Source organism: Bacillus rossius, chromosome 18, assembly GCF_032445375.1.
Source record: "Bacillus rossius redtenbacheri isolate Brsri chromosome 18, Brsri_v3, whole genome shotgun sequence".
Classification (NCBI taxonomy): Eukaryota; Metazoa; Arthropoda; class Insecta; order Phasmatodea; family Bacillidae; genus Bacillus; species Bacillus rossius.
The window spans coordinates 18,054,821-18,076,741 of NC_086345.1; the positions used below are offsets into that span (position 1 = coordinate 18,054,821).

At 36.4% G+C, this 21,921-nt stretch overlaps 1 long non-coding RNA gene across 1 annotated transcript in view; it reads left to right on the forward strand.

Annotated features, from left to right (window-relative positions):
• Positions 1-14,530: 14,530 nt before the first annotated feature.
• LOC134541056 (uncharacterized) overlaps positions 14,531-21,921 on the forward strand; it is a 41,642-nt gene continuing 34,251 nt past the window's right edge. The window contains exon 1 of the long non-coding RNA XR_010076541.1: positions 14,531-14,676. This is a non-coding gene — a long non-coding RNA (uncharacterized LOC134541056). The remainder of the gene's footprint in view (positions 14,677-21,921) is intronic.

Below are 21,921 nucleotides of genomic sequence, written 5' to 3' on the forward strand. Positions count from 1 at the left end.
AATGTTTGCACAGTAATAATTGTGCCTGAAAAGGACTCTGCTGTTATCTTCTGTACACGTGAAAATCAATATTTCTGACGTAGATACTTTTTAATGCAGACCCTTCATTTACGGAAATATTTTCTCACAGGTAACGGATAATAGTGATGCAAATATGTACTAAAGATTTTCTCGTAGATAAGTGGTATTAAATACGCTTTAAGTTTTTGCGCTAAAAATCATCTGTATCTGTGTTTTATTATGTAAGAGGTGGAGGTTTGATGCTTTTGCGAGCTTTTGTGGTAATGTAATTTTAATAAATGTGTGAGGCAATAATCTGTTTACTCATGGTATGGATCATCCTGTGTGTGTATTTGCGTGACATAGCAACCTGTCCCGGAATCCTTGGTGGTTTGAAGCTAGCCGACAAGAAAGTGCGCCACTCTGCTAAGACAGTTTTGCCATATGTGCCAATTGCACCGAAGGTCCTAGTACCCTCACGCTGTGGGGAATAGTGATAGTAATGACTAGAGACCGGAAAAATTCGCGGGTTCAATGAACTTCAGGATAGACTCCAATATCCTCTACACACTCGGGCAAATGCCAACTATACATTGGCTGCTGACTTGTGAGTCGTCTCGACTGGGTGTGCCTGTGATTCGACACTTCTACGAGTGAGGGTCTCTAATTGGCCCTCAGTCCAGATTAACAGTGGACCAATGGCAGAAGCCGCACTAAGGTATAATTATTTGAATTTTAGCATAACACGAAATGAACCCGCGAATTTTTCAGGTTTCTAGTAATGACAGTTTATTTCAAGGTTAGTGTTTGGTTTTTGTGTGTGTATTTTGGCAATAGTCTTTAACCTTGTCGCTCGCAGGTACCTCTTGAATTCAATAACTGCCCATATCCACCCTACTTCAGTTGCCGAAAGATCCCCGCATAGGCGAGTTTGAGCCAGAAAACCCGTGAATTCGCAACAAAAATCTGACTTGAACGTTCAATCAGCTGATACTGATGTACAGAATGTGGTTACAGACAGTTCAGTAGTGAGCAAACACTTGCTCGATCCTTTATTTAGGCGGCTTATTCTGAACAAGAACATTTGGTTCAATTTTTAGCGGAGGTACATAGTACTAAGGGAGAGTTCAATTTTTGCATCACTATAAATCAGTAAAATTCGCTTTTGTTTTTATTGGTATTAGGTGAACACACACCTTTACACAAATAATTATGTTTCTATACTGTCCATTGGCTACTACCACATCTTATCTATCGCCAAAATTTAATTTCAATTGGTTATTTGAATTTTGTATAACGTCTTTATAGGTTTCTTTTCCTATGAATAGTGTTAAAACTACCCATGATTAGGGGCGTGTATTTTTCGCGTAAAGGTTTCGAGACGAGCTGTAGCATCGTATGTGTGTCGTTATTGGTCGGGTTTTCTTTCATGCACATGTCTCCTGTCAGCACACCAATCACAGCAACTCTGAGCGGAAACTAGCGTGTTCTGAATGCCTTGAACCAGATAAAGGAACAGCTTGTCCTGCAGAAGGGATAAACCATTGGCATGGGCATACCTTGTTTCAGTCTAATGGGTGTTCAGGTTTTTTCGCTAAAAATACATGGCATGATCCATGAGTAGAGACCGGAAAAATTCGCGGACTCATTTCGTGATATGCTAACATTCAAATAATTATACCGTTGTGCTGCTTCTGCTATTGGTTCACTGTTAATATGTAGGACTCTTGGCCAATTAGAGACCATCAATCAAAAAAGTATCCAATCACAAGTTACCCACTTGAGACGCCCACAAAATTCAGCACCCAATGAACGGCCGCCGTTTGTCCAAGTAGGCAGAGGATCGTGGAGTCTATGCTGAAGGTTATTGAACTCACGAATTTTTCCAGTCTCCATTCATAAATAAAAAAGGGTGAGAAATTTTTACAATGTAAATTCCCTAGTGATAATTCGAAAATGTACTACAGCAGATCTGTTTTTTCTCTCTCTCTCTCTCTCAAGTGGAGAGATTTGCGGTACGCGTACCATAAGTAATGGCGCCGCGTACCGTGATAGGTCACCCAGAAGCTGGGACGTCCCTCACCGCGCTCGGCGGGGTATCGTATTGATCGCGTCCGAGGATTCTTCTCGCCAGAGGGAAAAAATCTTCTACCCCTCCCCCCCTCCTTTTCCCTTCCCCCCTTTTTACCCGTCGCGCCTCGCCAGAAAATCCTCTTTTCCCTCACAAAAATAATATTTATATGTGCGCGCGCGCGTCGGACGTATCCCCCCCTCTCTACCCTTCACCGTTCTTCCTGACCCAAACTCCTTGGAGTTAACAGCTTTCGGAAGACTCCCCCCGCGCGTCCCCTTATCAACGGCGCGGGTCTCAGAGGGGAGGGGGAGGTCTCTGCCTTACAGGCGCCCGCAACTTCGCGTCTGCTGCGTGTGAAATACGGCCTGCCTTCATTCCTTCCTTTCTACCGACGTGCAACACCTTTCAAAATCACACAACGACACACACGGATATTTTCTACCGTGACGAAAATTTATGCATCGTCCTGCCTTGGTGATTACCTAGACTATTGGTCTTTAAGAGGCCCGCCTCGACAGGTGTGTGTGTGTGTGTGTGTGTGTCGGCGAGGCGGGATGATAAGCGCGACGCTCGCTGGTGCTTCCAGCGCGGTGTCTCCTCTGGACTGGCGCGCAGTCTTCTCGTCGTGCGTACGAGCGGTGACAGTAACATTACATGGAGGGGAAATGAAGATAAAGGTGTAATGCAAGTCCCTTAAGTGCTTTCAAGAATCCGTACCGGTTGTTTTACGCCTAGAAATTACTCTGAAAACACGCGTTTTAGCCATTTTCACTCTCCTAAAACGACAGTTTTAAAACGAAATACGGAAACGTAACAACCCACCCTCAAAGTGTTCGTAGGTGTTTTTTTCTTTAACATACGACACTCGGATATATATTCAGCAGTTTCACAAATCATGTTGGTTTCTTCTGAAGTTCTGATGCACACCGTTTGCGTGTCTAGGTAGCTCTGTGATTTCCAGGTTTCGAAAACATTTATTTTGTATTCATCGAGTTTCTCCTTTTTTTTCCCAGATTATTTTCCCACTCTCTTTATGCGGTAACACCGCGACACACACTGTTCGATTTTTTCACCTTAAATTCACGCAGAACTCTGGTTACAAATTATCCAGGGGACCTTCGTTAATTTACGCTTTTCTTCGTAAGTTTGCGGGTTTTCGAGTTCACTCACTTCGAACATGAACCAACAATAATAATCTTATAATAGTAGCATACCATTCAAAAACTTTTTTGATTCTGTTTGTGTTTACAACGTAACAGATAACTTGAAAGTCGGAACTCGGCGTAGATTCTACCAGGGGCGTATTTTCAGCTTTCCAACTGTGTGTGTGTGGGTGGGTGGGGGGGGGGGAGGGGCAAGACGTACCAGGGGTCTGGGGTGCATGGAAGGCCCCTAAGTGTAAGACCCCCCGAGAATTTTTTAAAAACTAGCATTAAATTGTTAGCCTTTCTTTTTTAAAATTTTTCAGACTATTTTCACCACAAATCAAAATAATTGCTAGCATTCTCTATTTACCCTAGAAGATTGATTGTTAATTACTTTAATTTACACAAGCTCCATTAAACATTTTATTTTCCTGCTCCAAATAAGACTTGATTAATAATTAATCAAAGAAAGTGCAGTGTTTGTGAAATTTTAATTTTAAAATTGTTTTTAAAATTATTGATAGTATTTTTATTTCAAAATGGGGTGTGTATATACCTACTGGGTTGGACAATTCTTGGGAGTGGCAACAACTGCCACCCCTTGCCACCCCCCGAATGAACGCCTACGGTTTCTTTCGAAGATCCAGTTTTTCGATCTTACGGGAAAAAAAAAAAAAAAAACTCTTCGTTTGTTTCGGGTGTGATCAGTCGTTAAAAAAAATTCTGTAAATTTTGATGCGAATTTCTAACAGTGTGCCGGGTTTTCCTTCCGCAAAATCCGACGAAGCTCTGACGGGAGGACATTGGGTGTCTTGTCTCTTTCACCGGGAGGAATAGGTCTGGCTGTGTGGACTGTTGGAGAGGGGTGAAGGGGGGGAGGGAGGGGGTAGAAGTCGCCCTGCAATCTGTAATACATCAGCCCCCAAAACCCCCTCCCCACCTTTTTCTCTACTCCTGAAACTCTCTCTTCGCTTTCTCTATCTCATCTCTCTTCCTAGGCGCGAGAGGCGGGCGTCTGAATTAATCTGGATGCGAAAGCTGCCCTGAGGAAGGGCAGCGGGAAAAGGGGAAGAGGGGGGAAATGGCCCGTGAAAAGGAACGCAGCCACCGGGAGACGCCAGGACAATGGCACCCTGTGGGGGGGGGGGGGCAGGAAGACGAGACAGGAGGCGGGAAGGATGGGTGTCCTTCAGACGAGACACTCGTAAGAGGGTCTGCGCTCGTCCGGGGGAGACATAAACCCCCCCCCCCTTATGACGCACGCGCAAAACGCACCGCCCCAGGCACGAAATGTCGAGGAAGGGGAACGCACCCCCCCCCCTCCCCCAACCCACACACACACACACACGCACACACACACGCGTAACTTAAGGGCGCGGTTACACAGAACGCCGAACTACAAAGGGCCGACAAAATAATATCCTAGTTTCAAAGGTACACTTTAATTTTGACCATCTTACAACAAATCATTCATCAAATTGAAGGTAAACTAACCTAGCTTTTCTTACAAATTTCTAACGCGTGCACCTTCAGTTATACGGCACACATCAAACCAAAAGTCATATTTTTTTCCCCAATTCAGTTAACATGTCCGGAGCAATGGAAGCAATGGCCTCTTCAGTTCTGTGTCTCAACATCTGGAAAATCCCCCCAAAGGAAATAATCGCACGGCGTTATGTCAGATGAAAGGTTCACCCTCTACTAATTGGTGAAAGGCCATTCTTATGCGCTGCAAGCGAGACAACAACAAATCAGTATTCGCTCATGCGCTTATCTAAAACTGTTTGAGCTACTATTTAATTGTGACCTTGAACCAACACTCCACGACGCTTACAGTTGATAACAAATCAATGTTATCACCGGGACATCCTTTCATGGACATACTGTACTTCATGTGAACAGGTTTAAGTAAACATGTTTACAAACGCGAAAGATGTACGGTTACACGGTAGTTGGTACAAAATGAGTTCAACTCCAAAACCGATTTTCTACTGTCATCGAATGAATTTTTTGTGGATCCTACTCATTTGAGCAATTTTACCCCTGTTAGAGAATTACCTCCAGCTTCAATTTTAAAACAGTAAAATATTTACCTGTTCGTATTTTTTTTCTTCTGGCAGTTGGTAAAATATTACACGAACTTGTGCTTGGAACATTCTCCATCTTGCGTTTTCCGCAAAGATCTCATCACGCAACACTCAACAGCCAATCAGAAGCTTATGTAGAAGAGATGTCTTTCTGAACAATTCTGCCAAGCTGTTTAAGTTTAATGAGCAATGGTCTCGAACGATAAATTTTCAGACTGTGCGCAAACGCACGAAAAAGTTGAACATCTTTTACCTGAAGTGATTCGGAGTCCTGCGTAACCGCTCCCTAATGCCGGCATTCCTAGTCACAAAAATAAGTGTTTTGGTATTAAATATGGTACACCTGTGTGCTAACCGTATTCCTAGTGCACGATAGGACCGTATTTCGTTTTAAAACTGTCATTTTAGGAGAGTGAAAATGGCTAAAAACGCGTGTTTTCAGGATAATTTTTAGACACGAAACTCGCCGACAGATTCTTGAAAGCAGTCATGGGACTTGCAAAACACCTTTATCTTCATTTCTTTCTCATACGATTTTACGGGTACCGCTCAGATCTCATAGCTGCCCTATGCACGTCTAGAAGACTGACGCTAGTCTAGTCTATACAACCTTGCGCCTAGAGGCGATAACGCTATATAATCACCTGAGAGCGTCGCACTTATCATCCAGCCGCACTATCACATAATACTCCTGACTGGGGACGCACCACAACGCCGAACGTACAATAACGCCGAAAACCACAACGCCGAATGCCAAATTGACTACAACGCCGACAGCTAGAAAACTGCTGTGTACCACAACGCCGAAATACATTAACGCCGAAAAATTGTCATTGCAGGACTGCCACAAAAGGTTAGGTTAGGTAAGGTTAGCACACAAATTCATTCAGTTTTTCATTTTGCTCCTGTGGCAACCCCCCCCCCCTCCTTTTCCCCGCAGCAACATTTTTCGGCGTTACTGTATTTCGACGTTGTGGTACACACAGCAGTTTTCTAGCTGTCGGCGTTGCGGTCAATTTGGCATTCGGCGTTATTGTACGTTCGGTGTTGTTGTAACGATCCCTCCTGACTAGGCAATACACTTATGCATACTAGTAAAGATTAGTATAAAACCATAATTTATGCACGTTTTTGAAGAAAGGGGCTTTGATAAGAGCATCGTTGTCTAACAAATCAAGCAAGTATCATTTCGAAATCTATATTAGTTAATTAGTTATAAGCAAAATGAAAATAGCATTGAATCTTATGAGGTTAACGCGGGTTGCGTAGTGCCCCTGAAACACTGGAGTGGCCTCTTAAGACATCGTGGAAGGAGGGCCCAAAATAATGTGAGCTAGTCTCTCAGTACTCGCCGAAAATGTGTAACGTTTCACCTCAGTAACGAGCACAGTCAATTGTTGCCATGCTGCAAACACACTTATAATACGAAACGAAACGAAACTCACACGCAAAATTTAACGTATGTAGATTTCTTTTAAAATAATGCCGAGCGTGATAAAACATACGAAAAATTTGTGTTTTCGACTACATTCATTGGCGCGAGTCAAACACGTATTTTCCACCGCCGCTAGAATTCGTTGCCGGAGCAGATACGTCGAAAACTGAATCGTTATATTCAGAGAGCGATGAAAGAGGAAAAGACTTGAAGGAAGGAAAAAAAAAATACTATTTACCCGGCTATGGATATGATTTTCGACAAGGAATTTTTATTGAAATACACTCCATCTTGTTGTTGAAATTCACTGAACTGTTAATACCATAAGGTTGCCCTTTGGCTTTGTGAACTTTGGTTCGCGCCATCCACCACAGATGGCAGCACCGTGGTCGTACATTCCAGTTCCGTTCACGGAAAAAAAACTCCCGCCGAATGCCGTTTTTTTCACAGACGAGAGAGCCAAACGCCAGATTGTGCATCTTCGGTTTTTTTTTTGTAAATAAATATGGCGGAGTTGATTAAAGGAAAGACCTTAAACAAGGCAACGGAATTTATTTGTAATTGTTTTTAGAGGAAAATACCTAATTTAAGAAACGTACTTCGTGGATTGGTATATTTTTCATACCGTATAAAATCTAGGAAGTCTTTGTCTTCCACAAATATTCTCGGGGCGCCCCATATTCCGCGAATGTTTATTTCGGACAAACTCATGATAACTAATGGTCCAATTAGGTTAGGTTAGCTAAATTACAAATACTTCAAAACATTGTGGACCGGTTGATTTGGTTAGGATAGCTGCATTAAAGATACTGTGAAATCATGTGAACGGTTTCCTAGCCCTGGATAGCTACATGTTAAAAAAAAGTTATTTGCTAAGCAACCGTGAAATGATTTTCCGTATATTTTTAATGCAGCTATACTTACCTAATATAACCAACCATCCACAATGTTTTAAAGTATTTATAATGCAGCTAACCTATCCATGCCACACCGGTTTATACAATGAGATAGAACCGGGGAGGGGGGGGGGGAAGCGGGCATGAACTTCGGGGAACTTCGGGAGTGGCTCTCTCGTCTGTGAAATGAAGGCATCCCACTCGGTCGACGTGTCCTGCCGAGGAAGACGCGACGCAGGCTGAAGACACCGCTCAGGACCCGTCAGCGGAAGGTTATCGCCAGGACGACCGGCATCAACCCCCGGGGCCTTCAAGAGCCGCCGCCTGTATCACGAGCCCCTCCAGAAACAAAAAAAAAAAAAAAAAGTGGACGATAAAAAAATGTGACTAGGGGAAAGACCACTAGGGTTGAAGACCGCGGTCCCCAAATGTTATTCCAGCAGGGGTGGGGGGGGGGGAGAGAGAGGTTAGAATAATAAAATACTCGGAAGATGACCGCATTCTCCGCAAAGCCCTCTTTTTATACATACATAATTTTTTTTTTTTTACCGGTAATGTTAAAAGAAGAAGAAGAAGTAAACCTAGGTTCATCCGCGGTTTAGCGTTTTCAAAGTTTTGTTGGGTTAGAGTCCGAATAATAACTGATATAAATTTTGAATTACGGTGAGTTTAGCCGTCTACACCCAGGTCCACCCTGCACTGACTGTGGGTATTGTTAGAAAATTACAAATGATTGATAACTTTATTTCATTTGATACCTCAATCAACCTAACCTAACGTGCTCAAAAAATGACGCAACAAATAACATTCATTCCCCAGTCAGCGTTGGGTATACTTGTTTGTGCACGGGTAAACGCCGAATCTTGGATAATGCTAAGCTAACCCGGGTAAACCTAGGTTTACGTCTTCTTCCAGAGCTACCCATAACTAGAGACCTGCAAACTTCGCGGATTCATTCGGTGATAGGCTAGAATTCAAACACATATACCTCTTAGATAATTTTGCTATTGGCTTACTGTTCATCTGGACGAATCTCAACCAGTTATAAACCCTCAACCAAAGAAGGATCGAATCACAGACAAACCAGCTGAGACGACTTACAAGTCGGCAGCCCATGAACTTGCGTTATTTGCCCGAGTGTACAGGGGTATGTGCAGTCTATCCTGAAGGCCATCGAAACCGCGAATTTTGCAGGTCTCTACCCATAACAGATATACCGTGCGGAACACCAGTATAGCCGACAGCCCCTGGCATTGGCAGTTACACGGAGATTATCCAAAAAAAATTCTTTCACCCTAATGCGTAGTCATTGCGGGAAAAGGTGGGGCAACTCATTAATCGTCTTTAAAATGACTACAGTAGGTCCTAATTTTTTGGCCATTGACCATGCAAAATGAGAGAAGTCACGTATTTTAAACACGTATTAAGACATAAAATCATAAGCAGTACTACGTAATGTAAGAATGTTACTTTAGTAAGTCAAACATTTTATCTAATAATTTCAGGATTTGAAAAAGCAATGAAGGGTCATCAGATAGTTTAAAAGTAGGTTTTCAAGCATCAGATAGGTTAAAAATAGGTTTTCAAGCATCACGTTTTTAAAGGTGTTCCATAAATCCCCCCCCCCCCCTTTTTTACTTCAAAAAGTCTTGACTACGCCCATGATTCCACCACATTCTAATTTGCGATTTAGTTCTTAATAATTATAATTAAGAATTAGTCATACCTATTCTTTAAACAGTAACAGAACAATTTTTTTACTCTTTTTCTTAAGTACTCTATCATAAAATAACCTTTACTTCTATTTCCATAAGTATTTACATTACTATCTTTCTAACTGCTGTCGCGTAGGTAAATAAGTCTGTCATATTTAAATTTTATTCTTTAAAATACATCGGTATAAGCTATATACTTTATCCATCCAGATCAAAAGGGAAAACTGAGTATACATAAAATTAAACATAACTTTGAATCAATATTAAGAATTCAGTTGACTCCCATTGTAAAACCAGAGAAAGTGACTTACATTAATTTAAAGTAACAAGCATGATGGAGTGAGGAATTGGAACAAAATGATGGTTACAAGAAGAAGTATACAGAGTTGTAACAAAAAGCAATATTTTCAGTGTAACATCTTAGCTCTTCGGTATACCGTATACGGCATTTGGTGGAAGTAAATTCGTGAATGGAACCTAGGTCACATGGAACGGAAATATTTAACCACGGAGCTGGCATCTGTGGCGTGTTTTATTCTATTTGAGAATGTGCATGCTATGATTTTATAGTCCGTGCAAAGGAGAGTGATAGGTCTTTAATCCACAAATTTTTCAGGTATTATTTTTCTTAGGAATTAATACGAGAATGCCGTTGTTTTGGGATTTGCATAGGTCTCGTCGTTGAACCACTGTACATGCACTCGAGGCTGCAATAAATTGATACCCATACAACACACCACTACTCAATTTGAAATAGGAATAGAGCACATTGGCAGAATACTATTTAATAGCTTACCTTACAAAATAATGGAAATAATAGATAAATATAAAACTTCCATGAAAAATACACTTGTATGCAATCCATTTTACAATTTAAAAGAATTTATGGTGTATACTGCTGAAAAAGGGGAAGCATTCTGGTTACAGCCAGACTCCCTTGTATAGCTACAATGCCTAACAACAATATCTTAACGCCCTAAATCCTGCTTAATTTTTTTTCTCTCTTATACTTAATAAATATAAGAAATTGCTTGACATATCATGTCTATGTGTATGTATAAAAGAAATACTTAATGTAATATTTGTAATTCTGATTATCTGAAATTTTTTTATCACTATTTGTTTCACTTCAAAGTTATATGTATGTAAAACTAAATATATATGTGTATTTAAAACTGTGTACATGTAAAACTGTATGTATATGTATAACTGTAAATATGTAAATGACATGTTCCATAGCCTTATGGTTTCTACCAAAATAAGGCTCAATAGAATACAAATAAATAAATAAAAGTAATTTTTTAAATTTTTACTTCTCACTATTCTCTTTTTTACACGTTTGTTGGCTCCATTTATTGCTTTTCATCTTCAGAAGTCTATAACAATAATAATCCACAAAAATTACTTAAAAATAAAAATAAAACTTGGGGAAAATAAACTATCGAAACATATAAAGAAGGAATTAATGATGATTAAAAAAAATAGTTATATGTATTCATGTTTGTTAGAAAAAGCTAAACTTGTAATAGCTTTATATTAATTTAGACGATTTAAGAACTGAATATAAGAATAACTTACATAATTTTATAAAAAGTAACGCATGGGTATAAGCTTGCATATTATAATATAATGATTTATATTAAACATCGATTTTACTCAAGCGATATAACGAAAGGCCGATCTCTAGTTGTGTTCGAAGGATTTACAAAGTAAGAAAGATTAAGGGCCGTTTTCACCAACGCCTCCTAAACACACCCTCAGCAAAGGACTGCTTAAGTTTAGGCGTTCCTTAAAGTCAATTCTCACGAAATTGGTTTTCACCATCGTAACATTCACTTATGTAGGGGTTGCTTAGTTAGGGACTGGCTTGCCATAGAGCGAGGGTTCGTACAGATATAAGTACTAATAGTTTTCAGGTTAGTACTTCGAACTTGTTGTCACGTGACATAAGCCAATCAAATATTTTTACTAAACAGTAAACAAATATCTGAATGTTTATTAATTTCGCGGTAATTGGATGTTACGATGTTAGTGTATTTTCACAGAAAGTAGTAGCTATATGGTCGTTGCAAAGTAGTGTGAAAATGTTTTAAACAAAGAGAATGAAAACGCAAAACTTTTCTTCTGATGAGAAAATGAAGGTGTTGAGCCTAGTTGAGAGGCATAAAAATATAATAGAAAATAAGAGGACAAATGCTGTTTCGAGCAAAGAAAAGGACGCAGCATGGGAGAATTTATTCGCTATTGTAATTTTGTCTAAGTTTAAACTAAATTTTAATAGCAGATGAAAATAAAATAAAAAAATATCAGTTTATTTCCTTTAGGACATACAAAATTTTTGTAATAAATGTTCTTTTAAGACTTTTCAAAATAAAAACCTTTAATTACTTCCTTATTAAATGAGTTCTTAAATAAAAGTGGAGTATGCGAACATTCTCGAATGTATTTATAATAAAAGATTTCACATTAAGTTCACCTTAAAAATGTTCCACAACTTCAACAAATACATTTATATCAAAAATAAAATGTACATCTTCGGCTAGTTCGTATTCCTCCACGGCATCCATTTTATTTTTCTTGTTTTGTGACAGTAAGTGCCGCTTAAATAGTTAGGGGCCCGATTTCCACCACTTAAACTAAGGGATGCTTAAGATTACTTAAGAGTTCCTTAACTGTTGGTGAAACGATTCAATGTGTTAGGCAGCCCTTACACATGCCTTAAGCAGCCCTTAAAAGTTAGGGGACATTGGTGAAACCGGCCATAAGAGTAGCAACTAATGATATATATATATATATATATATATATATATATATATATATATATATATATATATAACTAATGCTCTTATTTTATTTGTAAATCAGTGAATTGTGCTCATAGGCTTGCCCAGACATTTCCATTGAGGGAGGGGGGGGGGGGAGGCTGCTAAATTTTTAAATCAGAAGCTGAATTTAGGATGTTAAATAGCCTAAATACATTCACTCATTGCCGTGTTTATATTTTTGTGCAGTATCAACGAGATATGTTTACTAGTTAATATTTATATCCGTATAATTTTAACAATCTTGAAAATATGTTTTTTTTTTTTTTTTCCATAGACAATGTTTAAATGAAACTTACACATTTTTTCCCCTCGAATTTTCCAATAGATTGGTCCAGATCTACCTTGAAATGAACTTCTTTTTAGTGAATGCAAACACAGCAATTCAGACAACAGAACTTTAACAAACCTCTTAATTTTTTTTTTTTTTGCTTGACCATTTTAAGGGGCCTCGTTTTTTAAATAAACTAAGGCGGCTGTATTTCCAGAACGATAAAATGTTTAAAAATATTGTTAATTAGCACGCTGCAACACTGAAAAACTGTTTGAGTGTCACAGTGCCAGGAATATACGAATATTAACGAACACATTAGAGAAAATGCAGATCTGAGTGATGACTTTAGGGTGGGCCATGGCCCACCTGCCCCCCCCCCCCCTTGTAGGCACGTTTATAATTGTGCTGTATTTATCGGCAACCTAAAGCTGGATTTACGATTGATTTCCTTAAGAATTATAACTTAACATCGAGCACACGATTAAGTCCAAACTTCATTTTCCAGTTTATGATTGACATAGAAGTCGTTAATTCTGACCAATCACAGCACAAAACACATGGTCGGCCATTGTTCGAAACGGAGAAGCAGGTATGAAATAGGTTATTGACAAATGGAATATCTATTTTTCGAAATGGATGATGATTACAAATGACAAATATACGAATTCTAACCCAAAATACTGCCTCGCTCGGTCCAATAATAAGACATAAACTTCCGGCTGAAAGGTTCCGGTTTGTTGTGATTGGTCACTTCCCTTAAGTCTTAACGAAAAATATAAAATATAACCATTTCTGTCAAGTCTTAAGTCATCATATAGTTCGCACACGACCCGTCAAAATTCACACACGACAATCATAAACCATTCCACTAGTTTACATAGAGTCATATGGTAAGTACACGACTAAGTCTTAAGTCTTAATTTTCAATCGTAAACCCACCTTTAAAGCTGGGTTTACGATTGATTTCCTTAAGAATTATAACTTAACGTCGAGCACACGATTAAGTCAAAACTACATTTTCCAGTTTATGATTGACATAGAAGTCATTAATTCTAGCCAATCACAGCACAAAACACATGGTCGGCCATTGTTCGAAACGGAGAAGCAGGTTTGAAATAGGTTATTGACAAATTGGATATCTATTTTTCGAAATGGATGATGATTACAAATGACAAATATACGAATTATAACCCAAAATACTGCCTCGCTCGGTCCAATAATAAGACATAAACTTCCGGTTGAAAAGTTCCGGTTTGTTGTGATTGGTCGCTTCCCTTAAGTCTTAACGAAAAATATAAAATATAACCATTTCTGTTAAGTCTTAAGTCATTATATGGTTCGCACACGACCCGTCAAAATTCACACACGACAATCATAAACCATTCCACTAGTTTACATAGAGTCATATGGTAAGTACACGACTAAGTCTTAAGTCTTATTTCTTAATTTTCAATCGTAAACCCACCTTAACATCCTGTAAGTCGTTAAATTTCGGAGGAGAATGTTGTCTACCTTGATTTTGTTTTCGATCGTTCGTTGCTGGAAATATTAACCATGAATGTTTCATACACACCACACCGTTAATAGAACATTCCATAAATTCTGAACTAATAATTTCTTTAAAATTGTTATTATTATTTTTTTACTTTGTCATGTTTAAGAAATTCTTGGGTTTTCTTTTTATTTAAAACTTAGTTTATAATGTTGGTATTCACAACCCACAAATGGTCATTTGCGTCCTCGTTCTTGTTGAGGTATATAAACTGTATTTGGAAAATGACAGAAAAAATTTAAAGAATTGCTGACAGCATCTCTTAATCCTAAACAACATTCTTGATTGAAATATATATCAACGCTTGAAGATAAAAATAGCTACTGAAAAGAGCATTAAAAAAAACTATAATTTTAATATTTTCTAGAACGAAAACAGATAATAATATTGCGTGCTAATTAATTATAATTATATTTCCACCGAACCAACTAGATGTTAAAATTAGCTGTTTCAATTTTTTATAGTATATGGAAGAAATGTTTTGTCTTTGTTTACATCTAATGACAAAGTCGTCAAGTTGGTAGCCAGATGAGTCGTTATTCGCTTATTCAAGATAGCAACAACAACAAAACTGAATTTGAAATCAAATGTACTATAATTGTGGTGATAAAATAACAAATTTAGACTATTGATTTGAGAAATTCCACAGTTTGATGAATATTTTTTTCAGGTTAAGGTATGTAATTTTAATTTATTTGCTAATAACACTGATATGACTCGTTAGTTTATTATTTTAACAATATACTACGGAAAAAGATCGACTGTAGCACTGTTCTAAACGACCAATTGGTGAATAAAAAATTATTTCTGAAGGAGAGCCTCTTTAAAATAAAATAAAATTTACAATTGGTTTTACGTATAGGTAATTGAATTATTTTATAAGAGGGCGTTGTGATAACTGTTTACCGCTTTAACAAGTGGTTAATTTATATATTACGAATATTGTGCTATTGTGAATAATGATCGCGTAAAGTACTTTAACTACATTCAAAATACTTGAAAATAGTGTAGTTGTTTGGTTAGGTTAGGTTAGCTACATTAAAAGTACTGTATAATAGAATGGATTGTTGGTAGATTAAGTTAACTACGGTAAAAATATTGTAAAATCAATTGGATGGGTGGAATTACCAAACGGTAATTATCAATTTAACATGTTTATTTAAAACAATCCTTTTTTACGGTATTAGTAATGTAACTTATTTAATCCTCCAACTGGTTAGAAGGTTTTTTTTATGTATCTAAATCAACCAACTGTTCACAGAGTTTCACGGTATTTTTAATGTAGGCAACCCAACCTGACCAATAATTCACACAATTTTCCAGTATTTTTAATGTAGCAAACTTAGCTAACTACATTACAGCTTTTGCATGAATAAAATAGTAAAATTCCGAAAAGGGGCTGTATATCACCAAAGACGTTCGTCTATTTAGGTACCCTGAAAACAGCGTTTCTAACTGGTTTCTGAGAGAAATTACTGTTGATAGGTTACATTATGTAGGGTTAGGTGGGGTGAATGTGATACAGTGTAAAACTTGGGGTGAATGTGATACATAAAAAAAAATTTACTTTTTGCTGTACAAAAAATTTGAAAAAAAAAAAAAAAAACATTAGCTTGCCTCTTCTTTGTACGTCCCCATTCCATAATGAATGTTATAAACCTTTAGCTACATTTTATAGGAAATGAAAAAGTCTCAAGCAAGAAATAATTCGACCAAAAAATTTTCATGTTTAGGTCCAGCAACTTTTGTTATATCTTTGTGTGCATAGAAGATAGCTTTAAAATTATAGTTTTAAATGGTGCAGGAAAGTATCCTCTATGTTTTAATGCTTAGAAAGATAGTCTAACATTTATATCTTAGTTAATATTGCTGCCTAAATTTTTGGGGTGAATATGATACAGAACATGGGGTTAATGTGATACACAGCATGGGGTGAATGTGATACCATAATTTTAGGTAGTTTTATAAAAAATTGCTTAATATTTCTTTTTTCCACTGCTGAATTTGAAATGTACGTTGTCATTAAAACCTTGTTTTTTACCTTAAAGCTATTTCTGTATGTTGGTAAACCTGAACATAAACAAATTGTTGTACTTACTCCAATTTGTACAACTTATTGTTCTATGTAGGCCCCTATGTTTATGTTTTAGAGTAATATGAATAATTTAACATCACATGTAGGACTGTGTATTTGTAAGCATTCCATATTTTAGTTTTGTAGTAAGCTGCTTTTATTCCTTTGCTATTGTTGTATTTATTATAAATAGAGAGAAAATCCTTATTAGGACCACAGTATTTCTTCAATTTGTTGTTGACTGAGAAGATTGTTCAATAATTGGACAGTATGTGGATAAATGATCAAAATTGTATGTAGAATTTGTTTGACTAGTCACTAGTCGCATTTATGTACTGTGATAAATTGTATGCTTCTTTAATATAGAGGGAAAATATTCACTCTGTAACATGACTTCATATTTTATGTCAGAACTCGAGGACCACTAAACTGATTGTCATGAAATTTTTGTGGGTGATACACATGTATTTGACCTGTCTCACACGCACCCCACCACACTGATAGCGTTGCTAGGAAGTAGGATATAATGATGTATCTCATTCACCCCACCTGTGTATCATATTCCCCCCAATCGCAGGGTGAATATGATACACTAAATTTATTTTTTATCAATCTAACTAATTAATCTAAATTTTTATTGAGTTAGGGTTAGGTTTCTAAAGCCTCAATAAATGTGCGTAATTTTTCTCAGTGTTGTGGTGCTCTTAGTTAAAATAATATTCAAAAAGTTTGGTTTTTTGTATCATATCCACCCCACCTGACCCTACTTAGTCTGTGGTTAATGAATGAAAATAAGATAACCTCATATGAAGGATCTAGTGTGAGAGTAAGAGAGTTTTTCGCAGATGAGTAACAAGTAAATTCACCCAATGTAATCGAGATGCAAACACACAATCATTGTTTGTTACGTGATGAGTTGAGAACGCATTTAACAAGTGCAAGAGCTTTATACAAAATGGCATTTCAGATGCTTTGAAAATACTTAGTAGGTAGTCATGAAAATAAATATGTGTTCCAAAATCAAAATTTTAGTAAATAGTCATATTTTCAACAAAATTAAATATTGAAATGTCCACTGACAGTAGAGTATATCTGATAAAGAAATTTGTAAATTTGAAAACTAAAAATTCTGAAAATTCATACCTATACGATGTTCTAATATATTAATTTTTTTCTTCTTTTTTTTTCTTTTGGCAAGAGGGTAAAATCGTTCCATTTTTAATTTAGTACGTTGAAAGATCTTGGCCAAACAACACTCGAATATCACAATAAAAAAAAATTAAATGTCAGATCTTGAGTAGATTTTTTTGCTTTTGTATTTAACTCATGATCAGAATTCATTGCTATATCACAAGTTTTTGCAGTGTGCAGGATCTTTTTACGTACCGTACTTAATTAAAAGACCAAGTACCATGCACTACAGTATCTATGTACCTACTCTAACTCACCCAATGTAAGCATCATTGGTCACATGATGAGTTGAGAATCCACACAAGTACAAGGCTTAACTAGATGGCATTTCAGGTGCTATAAAATATTTAGTACTCTTTAAAGAAATTTTTTGTGCAAAATCAAAATGCTATTACCGAAATTGGCATATTTTCCGAAAATAGGCAGTTGAAATGCCCGCTGACAGTACAGTATATGTGAAGAAGATTTTTGTAAATTTGAAAATGAAAGTTCTGAATCTTCGTATGGGTACTCCAATATTTATTTCATTTTTCTTTCTTCAGGAAAGAGTTCTAACCATTTGAAAATTATGCTTTAGTGCATTTTTGAGTTGGAATTTTGTAGCCAAGTTAAAGGCAAGTTCTCATTCACTTTTGTATGAAAAACCACTGAGCTCACTTTAATTTAACTATTAGCACCAAATAAGCATTAAAGAGTACATTACACCAGTGTTACTAAAATAATTATTTGCAAAAAATTTCTAAAAAGGTTTTTAAGATATTTTAATATGATCTTAATTATTACCAACAGCGCTATCTCCATGGTACACATACTATTGTACCCTTGGCAAGTGGTGTACTGATTTATTTAGGGAAAACTTCTATTTGTAGAGGCTTAATTTTGCATTTGTTGTGTAAAAAAAAGTAATTATTCATCTGAGAATAGTTACATCTTGTCAAAAATATTACTCAACCATTGGCGTTAAATTATTTTACAGTGTTACGTATGCAAAATAGATTAATGTGAAAAAAATATATTTTTAATAATTTTTTCCATGCATAATCTTTTGATGATTAAATTGCTCTATTTAGTTAATAAGACAAATTTTTTTTAAGTATATCTTTCATCCATTAACTCTTATATTTGTAAATAAAATAGTAGGTATTTTATTAAAAAGTAAAAAATTTTCTTTGTAAAAATTTACTTATTTGAGGGTGACTAAGAAGAAATATATGTACTCACACATAAGAAAACATATAATGCTTATGGAAAATTTAGTAAAAAGTTAACCAATATTCCATTAAAAAAATGCTAACATAATTGATCTTAGAACAACCTTTCTACTTTCTGAAGATCTTTAATCTAATATAAGCTAGAGAAATAAAACTGAATTTTAACCCATAGTAATTATTACAACTATTTTATAATGTAGAACTAAAATTTAATTAATGAAAATTTGATCAAGACTTTATGCATACCTTTAATATTGTTACCTATATTTTCAGAAATTTGCTTTGTATTTTATTTTAATAAGAGAGATAATTTTTTCTAAACTTGTGTATTTTATGTATGTGAATAGTAATACATGTGTGTATTTATGATTTTCGTCCGGTTATTGAAGTGTTCTATATCACACAGTGTTAAACTTCATGTGAAAAACATGAAACAATTTAATTAATTAATTTTAAAAAATCACGCATTCCACATTTAACATGCAGCAATAATTAGTAGTAAAAAAAATCAATACTTTGCAATCATTAAGTAGAACAACCATGCAAATGTAAAGACACTAATTCGTTTCTAAGTAACTACTGTAAATTTTTATTCCAGCAAGCTTTAGCATTGTAAGATGATGTGAGAGTAACAATTTGGACAGACTTTGATGTACCAAGTGTTTTTGCTCAGTGAAACAGTGATTATTACCAGTTGAAGGTAGATTTAACATGTATAGTAAAGAAAGACATTAGACAATGGAACCTTCATTTCAAATTGGCCTCAGGACCAGTTTGTTACCTACTGCTCATAAAGTCCAGTTGTACGTTTTCTGCAAAACATCACCCTCTTTTATTGAGCACAACACTTTACATTTTTAAAAAAAATGTCTTCACAAATAAAAAATTGAAAGTGATTAAATTCGTACTTTCATACAGTCCTCATTATATTTATTATGAAAGTGCTACAAATGAGTTTCTACAAACGAAACTACTTGGTTAGATATCAGGTTATCTCACCAATTGTGAGATATATAACACTGTAACCGCAAAAGCTCGTCAGTGATAATTATTTTTACAAACTTCTTTAAAGGCCCACTTTTGAAATGTAATTAATCGTTGACATTCTTAGGGAAAATTAAGTTAATACAACTAAGCGAATCAATCAAATATTTGATTTGACTTCACCAGGAAATTTTTTATTCGTTTTATTGGATGTTTCGGTTGTGATACAAAGGTTCGCATCTGATGTGAAGCTTCACATTTGTTGCAAAGCTTTTAAAACACTGGAAGCATAAAATTAGCTCATAAAAAATTTATTTTGTGTTGTATATGTGTTGCTTCAATGAAGTTGGTTACTTAGAGAAAATAAATAGAAGTCATTCCATTTGCTTTTATGAATGCTCAGTATTATGCATGGTTATTTTATAATTTTTAAAGAAAAATGTTATGTATAGATCCCAACTGGTAAATTACTTTATCAGTTAAAACATTACAAATGTTAAATAATATATATTTTTTTTTACTTCAATCCTGAATTTTATAAAAATAAGTGTAGCCTAATACTGTTTCACTGAGAACAATATTCGCGATTCAATTTTACTTTGTGATTATTTTAAACATTCAATTTGATATTCGCTTTTCATCAGAAAACTAGTATTAGCACTGGCCTAGTTAATTGTGTCAAAATATTTGGACCTAACTACTTAGTTATTAGTGTATGTACTGAGTTGCTTACATGCTGGCAGTTTATTAATTCTAATCTGTATTGTAGTTTGGGAAACATTTAATAATAGTGGAGTACTGTTGACATAATATTACTTTTAAGATGAAAAGCCCATAAGTTTTTAACTAATATTACTGATCCACTAATTAATAAGTCGAGGCAGGCAAGAAATAAATTTAACCACTAAGTAATTAGAAAAAGATAAAACAATAATGTGCTAAAATATACTCTACACCAAATTTATCGACACCTACAAACTATTCATCTAATATGTGCATGCCATAATAAATCATGAGAAGTCTTACTCTAGGTTAAGGTTGATTAAATCCAGTAATGTGAAAATCACAAAATCACCACTAAAATTTTTGCACCCACTGACACTTTCACTTCATGATTGTTTTGGGAATTTAACTCTTAATTCTACACTTTAAACACATCAGAGAGGAGATATCATCTTTAAAACCAGAACTGTTAACACTTTAATGTAGCTTTACAGCAAATTCAGAGTAAAATTTAAAAAATACACGGATAAAGCATTGCCTGTAAAGAAAAACAGGATCACTGAATAAAAGACGAAAATCAATTAAACGTTGGTTTTTAAAATAAAGTTGCTCTCTCTCAGTCGTTGAAAGGCAGTAGTCAGAACACGTCGTGTGTCTTCGACAACGTGAATGCTTGCGAGAGTTCCACCGCGACCCGAGAGTGAATGGCAGCGCACCACAGAAAGCCTTCCTTCCCGGACAAACGCAGCTCTGCGACTGGTCGCTCGCTCGAGGCAGCTCCGACCTGCGCGCAGAACCGCCACGAGGGAGGGGAGAGGGTGAGAGAGAGGGGAGGGGAGGAAAATTGCAAAATGGCTGCCTCCAGATCGATCGTTGAATGAAAAACCAAAAAAGCTCCACACGCAGTTTTGCCGGGCGACACAACCCTTTCACCCAGCACGGAAAGAAAGAAAAAAATAACCAGCGCAAAAAAAAAATGTTTAATCTTTTTTATTGATCCGAAAGATTCTGCTAACCCTTCCCTTGTCGTGAGTTTTTTTTTTCTTTTGCCCCTTCCATTCAACAGTTCACCCCTTTATGTACTGGCTTTTAATGTCCTTGGTAGGGGGGGTGGGGGATGAAATATACACCCTGCGTGTATCAAAACTGTGTTGGTATAGTAACTAGAATGTCAGGATTCCCATCTGCTAGGACTTCAGTGCATTTTTAATATTTTAATACGTTTTAAGTAACGAGACGTTTCATACGAGATCACTATTCGTGAATGTTAAAAGTTTTAAAGCTGTTCGAGAAGAACGTAAATTCACAGGGGTACATAATTTAAAAGACACATCACGCTTCCAGGCTAGTAGCAGCTGCAAACAACCCTTCAGTGAGTTTTTTCTGTCTCCCCTCCCCCCACCCTCCACCAATAGCTGTCTCTGCAAGTGTATCAGGCTTGTGTACCGCTCATTAAGAAAGCAGCCACAGAGAAAAGGGTTGTGAAAGAGATGGAGGGTGCAGTTTTTTTTTTGTGTGTGTTAAAAAATGGTCCATTCTGCTCCCTTGCCACACGCCAACCCTTTTGTTAGTTTTTTTTTTATGGCCTGTTCACTCACCCCTTTTCTAACCCAACCCTTTCCCATCCCAACCCTTGCATTTATTTCTCAGCATTCGCCAACATTGGATGCATATCAGGACCTTTATTGATTTTCTTTGTTAATGGCAGACACTGTCATATTCTTATGCAGAGTTACGC